Source organism: Bradysia coprophila, unplaced genomic scaffold (assembly GCF_014529535.1).
Source record: "Bradysia coprophila strain Holo2 unplaced genomic scaffold, BU_Bcop_v1 contig_24, whole genome shotgun sequence".
In the NCBI taxonomy this organism is placed as follows: Eukaryota; Metazoa; Arthropoda; class Insecta; order Diptera; family Sciaridae; genus Bradysia; species Bradysia coprophila.
The window spans coordinates 4,649,495-4,661,327 of NW_023503501.1; the positions used below are offsets into that span (position 1 = coordinate 4,649,495).

At 36.1% G+C, this 11,833-nt stretch overlaps 1 long non-coding RNA gene across 1 annotated transcript; it reads left to right on the plus strand.

Annotated features, from left to right (window-relative positions):
• The first annotated feature begins 7,892 nt into the window (after positions 1-7,892).
• On the plus strand, positions 7,893-8,185 carry LOC119077993. The gene is made up of 2 exons (XR_005087917.1): positions 7,893-8,003; positions 8,062-8,185. It is a non-coding gene; the product is annotated as an uncharacterized LOC119077993 (long non-coding RNA).
• Positions 8,186-11,833: the final 3,648 nt, after the last annotated feature.

An 11,833-nucleotide genomic window follows, 5' to 3' on the forward strand; every position in this document is an offset into this window, starting at 1 on the left:
TTAAAGAAAGCGAGAGAGTTTATATCGAACATATTCATGCCATCGAACATCTGGTTCCAATATTGGGTCGGCCATTTCGACATTTTATGTAGCGGCTGCATGGATTGACATTTGAAATTTTTTTATTAAAAAAATTGGTGCATTTTCGAGACATTAAAAATAACTTACAAAAATTGCCTCGACTAATTATCACAATCTATTCCAATCATCGATTCTTGTTCTAAAATAAGCTAACCTCACAAAATCACAAAAATTCGGCCAGGGATTAGAAATGAAACTCGAAGGAAAATAAATAGTCCTAAGAACTAGCGATAAGCGATTCTAACACGGCAGAGTAAAGTAAACCAGGCAGGAGCGCTTGATTTGACTAGGGACCAAAATTATCTGGTAGCCTTTGTGTTTTGCGAATAAAAATTTTATTTTTTATGTCAGTGTTCATTTAAGTTCATATTCATATAGTGTATTAGGTCCCTTATTTGACGTTTCAAAAATGAACCGCTCCTACCTGGTTTACTTTACTCTGCCGTGGATTCTAACTAAACGTGAAAGATCATTCAGAGAAAGTCACTGTCCTGTCATATGGAGCTGCCTAACAAGATTATGGAAGAAATGTTTATAGCTTTGGTATCACCTTTGAACATAACTTAAATTTCAGAGAAATGATAACAGATGGGATTCGTTCAAACAGGCCTGTGGGGCGGAAGCAATTTGTTGAATGCGGAATCATAATCGTCTTTATCTCCATTCGTAAGATCGTTTTTATTGGCTGGGGAACTTCCACCAAAAGTCGAAAAATGGTGTTTTTTGTCCGTGATTTACTGCCACTACAGGCTATGGACGTGCATGTGTGTGGGCTCATTGGATAGGTATTGTCCAGGAGATACGGGGCAAGCACAGATATCGTACATATCCTGTACCGTTGTTCGGAAATAACCAAAATATTGTGTCAATCAACGGCGGTACATTTTGATGAAGTTCAAAGTGGATGTATACGTCTTGTGTGCAGCTTACCGATCGATCGCAGTAAAAATTAGTAGTTTTACAGAACACAACCATTTATTTATTTAACGACAAACAGCAGATGGTGCATTAAAAAAGGAATATTTGTTGATCAAATCTTAAAAAAATCCAGCAAACTCGGCAAACCTCGGCATAAAAGTCAATAAAGAAATATCTAACTAAAACGATCGATTCTGAGGAAAACAAGTATACAATTTTTCATATCGAGCATTTGAACTATTTACATTTGCAGAGTTTATTCTGCAAAAGCTTCGCATAAGTTCGACTAACCAGTACAGATATGCGCGCGTATAAGCTCGATTACACACCATCTTACCTTATAATAATTAGCAAGAAAATCATGTCTGGTTGTTTTTCATAAATTCCGACAGTTCCTATCCCTGCAATTGTAATAAAAACAGTTCAAATGAAAATCCTCAGAATCGATTATTGCCCTTTACTTAAAAAAACACCTAAAAGAATGACTGAAATTACAAAATTCAGGACTGATTTTAATAGTCTACGATGAACTAATTAAATAGTTTTTATAACTAATAAATGAATAATCATTGTTGGCTCACTAAAAAATACTTAACAACCAATAACCTACAGAATTATTGAATTTTAGAAGAAACCAGAATTCCCGCATAAGCCCATAATAGCGACACCTACACCAAAATCAGTCATATTAGACTTCTTCGACACTCAACTGTTGTCTATTAACACGAAAAAATGATTCAAGAACAAAGGACACGAAGTAGCTGAGTTACAACTTCGAAATTTTAGATTCGTTTGTAAATTTCGTCGTAGAGCGAACTCGCTACAAAAAATCTAACAAAAAGGGTACACGTCACGACCGATGCGTATCATGTTTGGTATCGTTACAAAGCTTAAGCTTAGGGCTAAGTAACTGTACATATATTGATTTAAAAAAATTACATTGGAAGTGTTCCAGCAGTTCTCAAAGTTCGCCGACGGTAGCAAAAGATGGTAAAAAATTTGTGGATAGGGCTTGTAACCCTCTGTCCATATCAACCATCCGAAATTTCCACGGTTGCTTCCCCTTTCTAAGATATCGCCCATTGAAAATGGTGATTTTTCGACTACTTGGGGCTACAGCTGCCCAACCCGATGTTCCAATGTGAATTTTTTTTATAAAAAGTCTTAGAATTAGTCAAAAAAAAAAAAAATGACAGGCCAACAAAAAATTTTCGGGAAAAAAGTTGTTCCACGATATTCTCAGAATTGAACGATGATTCATTTGAGCCATACGTCGATCGAATCGCCGTCGGCTTGAATCCCGACTGTTCGAAGTTCTGGCGAATTCACTCTTAATAAATGTAGTTAGGTTGCTAGTGATAGGGTATTGGTCAATTACTCTTTCATGAGTTCATAAAGCTTATGCAAAATAACGTTGCTTTGTCCAAGTCCACATAATTTCAATTATCAGTACAATTGTACTGACAATCCAACCATAAACAATGAAGAATGGAAATTCGAATTCATCACTAGCCGCTTTATTTTCTAGTCTATTGCGGTTTTTATTTAGAATGCTTTTTTCTGTAGAAACAAAATCTTTCTCTAGCCATAGGCGAAACAATCCTGCGCTGTGCATCCAGTGAATAATTTCGTTTATTTTATCTAGGAACAGAACCCGTTCTGATACTGGAAACATGCAAAGTGAACTAGCCACAGTTACCCCAGTATCGTAATAACCTCTTATATTTAAGCGTCGTTGAGCGCGTAGCATCGTATCGAAATAGAGATCATTCGTCACGAACGACATTGCAGTAAAATTGAAAATTTCATATGTGAAATTGAATAGATCAATTGTTACAAGTCGGTTGGCCCAGTCTTTCTTACTTGATCGATAAGTTACTGTTTCAACAAGTTTTTCTAACAATTGTGGTGGAGTTGAAATAGTTAACGGTGAATTGTAAATATCATCAATAGTTTTAATTTGGTGCTGTAGAGTCGGTTTTGTCACATAACTTTGCATATCCGAAAGGTATCCATTAACGACAATGAATCCTGCGAATGTTAGAGGTCCAATAAGAAACATCTCAGCACGAGAAAGGTGTCGATAATTTATGTAACTGTTGTCATTGATCAGGAGGTTGAAAACATCCATCAAACTTTGTAAAAATAAAAACTTTCTCTGTTTTATGTAACGACAGGCGCACAATACTACTACGGTTACAGCTGTTCCACCTGCACAATATGCGAAAAATTCGTTCGTCGTTAACTGTAGAAGGTAAGCGTAGAAGCCGGAATATGGTTCTGCTTCCGGAACAACAATAGTTTCGTGGGTAAACGTAAGCGGATACGTTAGAAGTGCAGATGTTTTTTTTGTGATCGAACCGAGTCTAGGAACGACGTCAAATCCATTTTGGAACGACTCTAGGAGGGATTTAAATTGCTTGTTTGTCGTTGAAAACGTGGCATTCGTTAGTTGAAAAATTGCCAGCCAGACTTGTTCGTTCATGTCACTTAAAAATTGGGTTAATCGGAAATTGTGTTGATGATAGTTGGAGTCTAGGCTCGGAAATAGATCCTCGCATTTACTTCTTATTGAAACGTTTAACACCTTGAATTTTCCAAACGAATGAAAAGTAAAAATATTCAACAAACGTCTGGAATGTGGGTATGTCGCTGCAAATACATTAACAACCAAGTGATCTCTTAACCACAGAAAATGATGCTGTACATCGTTAATTGAAGGGATATTTTGAAAGAATACTCCAATCTTCATATTTGTACTGAGACGTTGAATATTCCTGATTTGCTTCAGTAAACTCAGGTTCTTGTCGAACGTCGAACTCTCCAGAAAAACGATCATGAAAGTATTTTTACTTTGTACCACCTGAAGACTTTCCAGGCCAGTGACATTTCCATTTGAACTCTCGAAGATAAATAAACTTCTAGGCTGATTTCCATGCCTCACACAACGATCAATATCTGCTGATGAGCTCACTATGAAGACATTGTGATCAAAATTGAAGCAGTTGTTTAAATCATCTATGAGTCTGGCCTCTTCAGAAATAAGAGTCAGCAAGCTGAGTACTATTTGAATTTCCATGTTTTTCGAAAGAGACTTTGCTGATCACTAACTCACATTAAATTGACCATTCGTTCGGTACATAATATACATTTCCAATAAAAAATCGGTGTTTCGATTAGTGCTGGGGATGGTAATTTCCGCGCCGCCATAATTTATGTCATGAATAGTTTGTGGTCGATAAAATCTTGATGAGTTGAATGATGCGAGCGATTCAGCTTCAGGGTTATTCACATAGGTCCAAGGTAATGTCCAAGGGGGAAATAATTGATTTTCAGATATTTTGGTTGAGATTTAATTATAGTCCCCGATAATCAATTTAAACATTTCGTTCAGATTTTATTTAGCGTATGGATTTATTTGATCATGCCCTCACGTTAGTAAGCGGGCGTGACGCAAGTCCACTACTAAAAATGTTTTACCAAATTTTTTTGAGGAAGCGGAGCATATTTACAGCATTTTTTTTATTTCTCCCCCTTAACTCCAACGACCCCTAAACTAGGATATCTAGAATCTAGGAATCCATACGAGTTCAACGAGCTATCGCACGTTACTGCAGCTTCAAAATTGGCCGAGATATTGAACTTCGAAATATTGATGTTTGTATGAAAATAAGCAAAATTTCGTATTTTCAGATAACTGAAATCGCCTACGTTAGTTAGTTAGTTTGTTACATAGTTCCTATGGAAAAGTGGATCCAGCAACTCCTAAACGTTTCTATAGATTTTTTTGAAATTTTGGTTACAGGCTAATAATGCCCCAAAAATAAGAATGCAATTTTCAAAAGTTGGAAAAAACCCATATCTTGGGAGTTGGAGCTTCCCAAAGTCTCCATACAAATGCCATATAAATGCCAATTTGTTGTGTGTGTGAGTTGCATGATATGGATGGAAATGTGGTGAATGGTGGGTGTTGTTTTGGGATGTATTTCTTGTAAGGAATTGTTGGGATCATTAAGTATTAACTTAATCCACTAGGACGGTTCCTCCATTTTGGGATGACGGATGATTCCTCTGGCACTTCCTAACTTCCATCGGATTTTTCGATGGATTTGGGTTATTTTCGACATGAGTGAGGTGTTCCAAGGTTGGTTCCTAAATTTTGGGATGACAGATGATTCCTCTGGCACTACCTAACTTCCATCGGATTTTTTGATGGATCTGGGTTATTTTCGACATTAGTGAGGTGTTCCAAAGTTGGTTCCTAAATTTTGGGATGACAGATGATTCCTCTGGCACTACCTAACTTCCATCGTATTTTTTGATGGATCTGGGTTATTTTCGACATTAGTGAGGTGTTCCAAAATTGGTTCCTAAATTTTGGGATGACAGATGATTCTTCTGGCACTACCTAAGTTCCATCGGATTTTTTGATGGATCTGGGTTATTTTCGACTTAGTGAGGTGTTCCAAAGTTGGTTCCTAAATTTTGGGATGACAGACGATTCCTCTGGCACTACCTAACTTCCATCGGATTTTTTGATGGATTTGAGTTATATTCTACATTAGTGAAGTGTTTCAAAGTTGGTTCTATAAATTTTGGGATGACAGATGATTCCTCTGGCACTACCTAACTTCCATCGGATTTTGCGATGCCGTATTGCCGTAGGTGTATCAATGCTTTTAAAGAAAATGTTTCCATGTGATCTTTTGGAAGAATTCTGCACAACACTGACAAATTTCAACTAATTGAAACCAGTAATTTAGACGTCAACGAATGTGTGACTGTAATGTTATTAGAAATTGGAAAACGTGTCAAAGTTTCACAAAAAATTGCCAAAGTTTTACAAAAATTGTTGAAGCTTCACAAATTTCACAAATTTTGTCAAAAATGTTTACAAATATTAGGATCTGGTATATAATGCTCCGCCGCGCCGTCCCCAATTTTTTTTTTGACATTTTTGGTAGTGGATCTGCGTCACGACCGCTTACTAACGTGAAGAATTTCGCATGTTATTCCAAATGAGAAACCCGAAATCTAAATTTTTGATCGCTGATATCTTTTTGATGGAGTCTTATTTCAGAAATGTACAAACAACGTTTCGAGTAAAAATATGTCAGCTTTGAATAAAAAATAGAATTGTCTGTGAAAGTTTCATGTGCTTTGAGAAAAGCGTATTTATATCCCAAATTTGCATCAAATGTACACTTTCCTCAAAGCACATAAATTTTCCACAGACAATCATATTTTTTATTGAAAGCTGACACATTTGTACTCGAAACGTTATTTGTACATTTCTTTTTAAAAAGACCCCTGTAGAAAGTTATCAGCGGTCGAAACGCACTAATGTACAATTTCAGCGTATTATCATTCAAAAGCATAAGCCCTCAAATAATCGAATTTGGGCGGAAAAATATTCGTTTTTTGATGATTTCTCTGAAAAAATCTTTTTTTTTTAAGTAAAACCATTAAAGCACCCAAAAATGTGTTACTTTTAAAGGAAAAATAGGTTTGTGATAACTTATCCCACTTGAAAAAACCTGTGCAGATTACATAAATTTACGTAATCCGCAAAGGTTTCTCCAAGTGGGATAAGTTATCACCCGCAAACCAATTTTTCCTTTAAAAGTAACACTTTTTACTTTTTCAAAAAAAAGATTTTGGTTCAGAAAAATAATCAAAAAACGAATATTTTTGTGTAGAAATGTAGGCTAGAAATTTGCCAAGGGGTGAGCGCTCTTAAGTTACGCTTTGCAATTCCATATTTGACATCACCTTATACGTCCTTCATGACTTACGTACATTACAATGAATAATTCATTCGTGTCGTTAAAATTAGTTTTGAAAATTACCAAAAGATCAATGTTAAATAGCAAGAAATTTATGCGCAGCTGTTACGGTTTTAATTCAATTTTTTATCAAAATTTATGGAAATGAAATATTTGGTTAATTTGATACTAAGTCCTACCTTGAAAGTGGGTCAGGTCGCTTGACTCTTGAATATTTCAATATGTTCATAGGAGAGACAGCTGAAAGTGTGAAAGCTGAAGTGTGTTGCTTCTTTCGCTATTTTTTCCCAACTTCTGAATTTCATGGAAATTCACTGACCCATAAATCATTGATGATTGAATCGTACATTGCGTATGAATAAGGAGTAATACCGCATTTAAAAGTGCATCACGATCCCAGTCCAGCTTTACAGGAACAAAAAGTCCAGTCTTGAAAAAGGTCAGTGTCGACTGGCTAAAAATCATTTTCATTATACGGTACTCGTCAACGTAACCCCACCTAATTTTTCGTCAAGTTGTCCCTAACCACAATTAATTTTCGTCATGTCTGCAGCTCTGGGAACTTTGGTAGTAAACATTGTAGTAAAATTTTCAGTCAACCGCGTCATTTTTAAATTGTGGTTCAGTTTATGTACTGACATTGCGCTCAAGGTTAGTTAAATTGAGTGACCTTTTTTCTCCGCTTACGCTGTATAATATTGGAGGCAGCGCCATCTCTTCGCAAGTGGATTCGTCTATAGTGAATGATTTCTTCAATAACTGTTTCATCATAACGTGACGTCTGATGCTACATACAAAAAAAATTCACCCATCATCACCGCAACGACAATCATCACGATAGGTGTGAATTTTTGAATAAAAATTCGCCATGTTATCATCAAGTGTGTTGGGTCACCAGAGTATATTCATCTGCATGACCTCCCCAAGTCTTCGACGCCGCGTAAATATTTCTATGGTGGTGGTTTGTTTAACCAAAGATGTTGACTAAGCTTAACTAAGATATTTTTGGTTGAGAAAGTCGCTAAGCCTCCAGCCGACCGACGACAATTCCTAAATCACCGATTTTCTAACATAGAACCCTAGACTTTCCATTAAGGGAATAAATTATTAATGATATAAATACAAGCTCTGTGTTAATTTTAAGCAGAAAAGAAAAATTCGTGAACAATGCATCACACATTTGTATCGTTGCTCCTTGTCGCTTTTTGTGTTGTTTTGGTAAATACGAATAGCATTGTAAAGTAGATTCCTGAACAATTTTTTTTTTATCTATTAGGTTAACTCTGTACCAATACCACAACCAAATGCCGAACCTGTTGCTGAGCCAACATTATTTCTAAAATTCTTGTTAGCATCACTTTTACTACAGCCACAGGTACCAGGAGCATTGCCAGGAGCACCACCAGCAGGACTACCAGCACTACCACCAGGTGTAGATCCCTCAACTATCGACCCCGCAGCACTTGCAGCCGCCCAAGCAGCAGCTGGAAAATAAAATTTTAACTATTGGCCGTTACACTCTAAATTTCTGAACCTGGAACATTTTAGAAAATTGTGGAAAATTGCGCTGCGGATGTAATTTTTTCTTTTCTTTTTTGTCTATTTCGACAGCTCAAACGTTTTTTTTTGTCATTTGATAATCATAAACAGCCTCGAGGCTGTTTACGTTTAGATAATCAAATATTAATTATTCAAAAAAAGAACGCAATTTTTCGAACTTGTATTGCATTCGAATTTTAGAGGGTAGTCGCTTCTAAAGATAATGTGAAATTGAACTGAAGAAACAATAAAATTATCTCAAAACTACGTCAGTCTTTTAAATAAAGGAAACGCAAAGAATATTTCTCGAAAGAATTACTGGATATAGGGCCGCGGAATACGATACAATTTTAACACTTTTAACCTACTTGCGCCATGTTGCAGCGTCACAGTTATTTATCTAGACGGAAAAATCGTCTGTCTAGATCAGGTAGTCTACCATAGAGGAAGACAAGTTCAAGAGCGCGTACAGTAAATTATCGATAATGTTCACTGGTAAACCGTCAAGAGGATAATGACAAGTTTCATGAAAGCGTTCAGCAATCCACGCCATTAGTCGGATAAATTTATACGTCAGAGAGACCTGTTTTCTCCTTTCTCCTTACGATCTGTCAGTTTTTCTATTTTGCTATTTAGTATGGAAATGAAAACTAAAATTGAGATATCTTTGCTGTTTTAAGTGGTTTTTCATATTTTTTGGACCAAAATGTTTTAAAATGTGTTTGGAATCGATTGGCACTAACAGATTGTGTGAAAATATTTTTTTCTATTTTATTATTTATTATTTAACATGCCTGTGCGCATTGGAGTGCGTTGGTTTGTCTGAAATTATAGCCATTGGTAGGCATTTTAAAGACGCACACGTTTGACTTTTAAAAATTTCGAAAATCTTCGAAGTGTTTACGAAAAACTACAGTACGACACCTGCACGGTATTGAAGTCGTGGGACAGGTAATGACCTCTAATATTCATGACACAGTAAACCTAGCACGGCAGCTCTTCCAGGAATCCACAATTTTGGTTCAAGTGTACTTCCACAAAAATTCTTTAGAATTCCAATTTGTAAGTTGTTCAAAGTTTTCGCAAATTGACTCTTAAAATTTGATTCTAGTTTTTTTCATTTTCTTTTTTAAATCAACTGTGACCTCCGTCTCTCCGATGAGGTAACACGCCATATGCCGAATGTAAATTCAATTGTTAACTTTGACGACAAAATAAACAAGGAGGGAATGTTCTATGTGCTAATGACATAGTAAATATAGACTGGCACTCCATACAAATTTCAGTGATGTAAAAGTTCGCTGAACAAAACATACATTATATTTATGAAATTTCACTCTTCGTGTTCCTCGCTTTTACTTTTTGCCTACGAAGGAGAATATTTTTTAGGAATGGGGTTCCTAAAAATTCTTTTAAAAACATAGGTAACGCCGACCCGTACGAAACACCTATTCGTATCAAAAGCCTTTAATGTGAAACTCTTCATTTCTCTTACTTCATTTTCTTCTCTGCTGAAAAACTATTCTCCCTTTAAAATCACTTACATTATCCACTCTTTGCCTTGTTATCATATACAACTAAATTGCCGGAGGCAATATAGACAGCCCCGTACGAAGACAAATTTCATAAATTCCTATTTAAACAGCTATATACCGCTATATTTAACTATATTTCACTATAAATAAACATTTCACAGATAAATATATGCTATTATATAGCTCTATATGCCTGTATATAGCTCAATATAGCTGTATATAGGTATATATAGATGTCCGTATATGGAATCCCTGAAACCCCACACACATAACAAATTATTTCCATGTTAACAGAAACTCTCTAATTATCATTTTTCCCAAGATATTTCTATTTTACTAAAATCCAATATGGCCGCCGGCAGCCATTTTGTTAGGAAACCGAAAATAGTACCGACGCTTTACATTTGTTAATACCTTTCAAACAAAAAAAAATCATGAAATTCGGTCAAAATTTACTCGAGATATTGACAAAATACTCCACGTTCACTGTACGGCCAGATAAGAGCTCACTCCAAGAGACCTAGCTCACGCTCCGGAGAACATAATTTCATAAACTTTTTTTTCCCTGATTGGTACGGTCAATACCTATCTAATAAAGCTAAAACGAACGAAATATGTTCAAATTTGGCCGACCTACAAGCAAAAACTGCTTGCCGCCCTGTGCCTGTTCCACACCAAGGGGTCTAACTCACGAGTCGGTCATCCGATTTCCATAAACTTTTTTTTTGTCGATCGGTATTGTAAATACCTTTGATTTGACGTATCACTTACAAGTTTAACGTTTAAATGTCCGGAGATATCTTCGAAAAACCGTAAAGCACTTATTGGGCCACAGCTCGGGAGGGGTCGATCCAAAATCACTCATCTTCGAACTTAGCCTGTCTTTTGACATTACCAAACGGGAAAAAAAAGAATTTTCAAAATCGGATGCGTTTTACTCAAGTTATCGTGCAGACAGACAGACGGACATTTTTTTTTTTTCGCGGATTTGGCATCTCTAGACAACCACAATAGGTTTCCCCTTACTCAGGGAGTCCAATTCGACGTGTTACAAACGTATGCGTAAACCTATAAGACCCCAGTACTTCGTACGGGTCTAAAAATTTCTCAAATTTAGGAATGGAATACCTAAAAAAAATTTTACGAAATAATAATCCGAAAAAAGAGATTGTCTCAACTAACTTTCGCTAGAGTTACTAAAGACACTGTTTCGTCCAGCTGATCTCAAAACTTGTGTCACTCGGGAATCTTATATGGAAAAAGCAGATTCGGTGAAGGAAGATTTTTATATGCGTTTCAACGTGACGGAGGAATGTGGTGTCTTCAGTCTTTGAACGTTGGTGGAAAACATTTGAGAGCACGATGAAGGCGACTAACGGAAATTTTACTAACGGGAAAATAGTGGACTTTTCCACTGAAGAGGACAGAACCTATTTTCTAGAATTTTCTAAAGTGGAGTGAAATCGCGAATTCTTCACACATTGGAGAATAACACATTAAATTATCAATTATCAATCCTGTTTTTCTGGAATAATTTCCAGAACCTTATCCCGAGATGGCCCATCTTCGAACTTACCTCAAGAATACCATTCCTTGTCGATTAAAAAAAAATCATCAAAATCGGTTATGAATTGCTTAAGTTATCGTGATGACAAAGAAAAATCGGTTACAAACAATTACGTTTTTCATCACATTTCACACATTGTTAGGTTACAAACATTTTATGGTGTTTTCTGGCGTAAGACCATTGACTTTCAGTGATAAGCGATTCTAACTAAACGTGAAAGAGCATACAGCGAAAGACACTTCATTATACGGAGCTGCCTAACAATAGTTGAATATAACTTAGATTTCAGAGAAATGATAACAGGTGGTGTTCGTTCAAACAGGCCTGTGGGGCGGAAGCAACGCCATCTGTTATCATTTCTCTGTTATCTATATAAAATAAGTGACAACACTGATGAAGTGATGAAC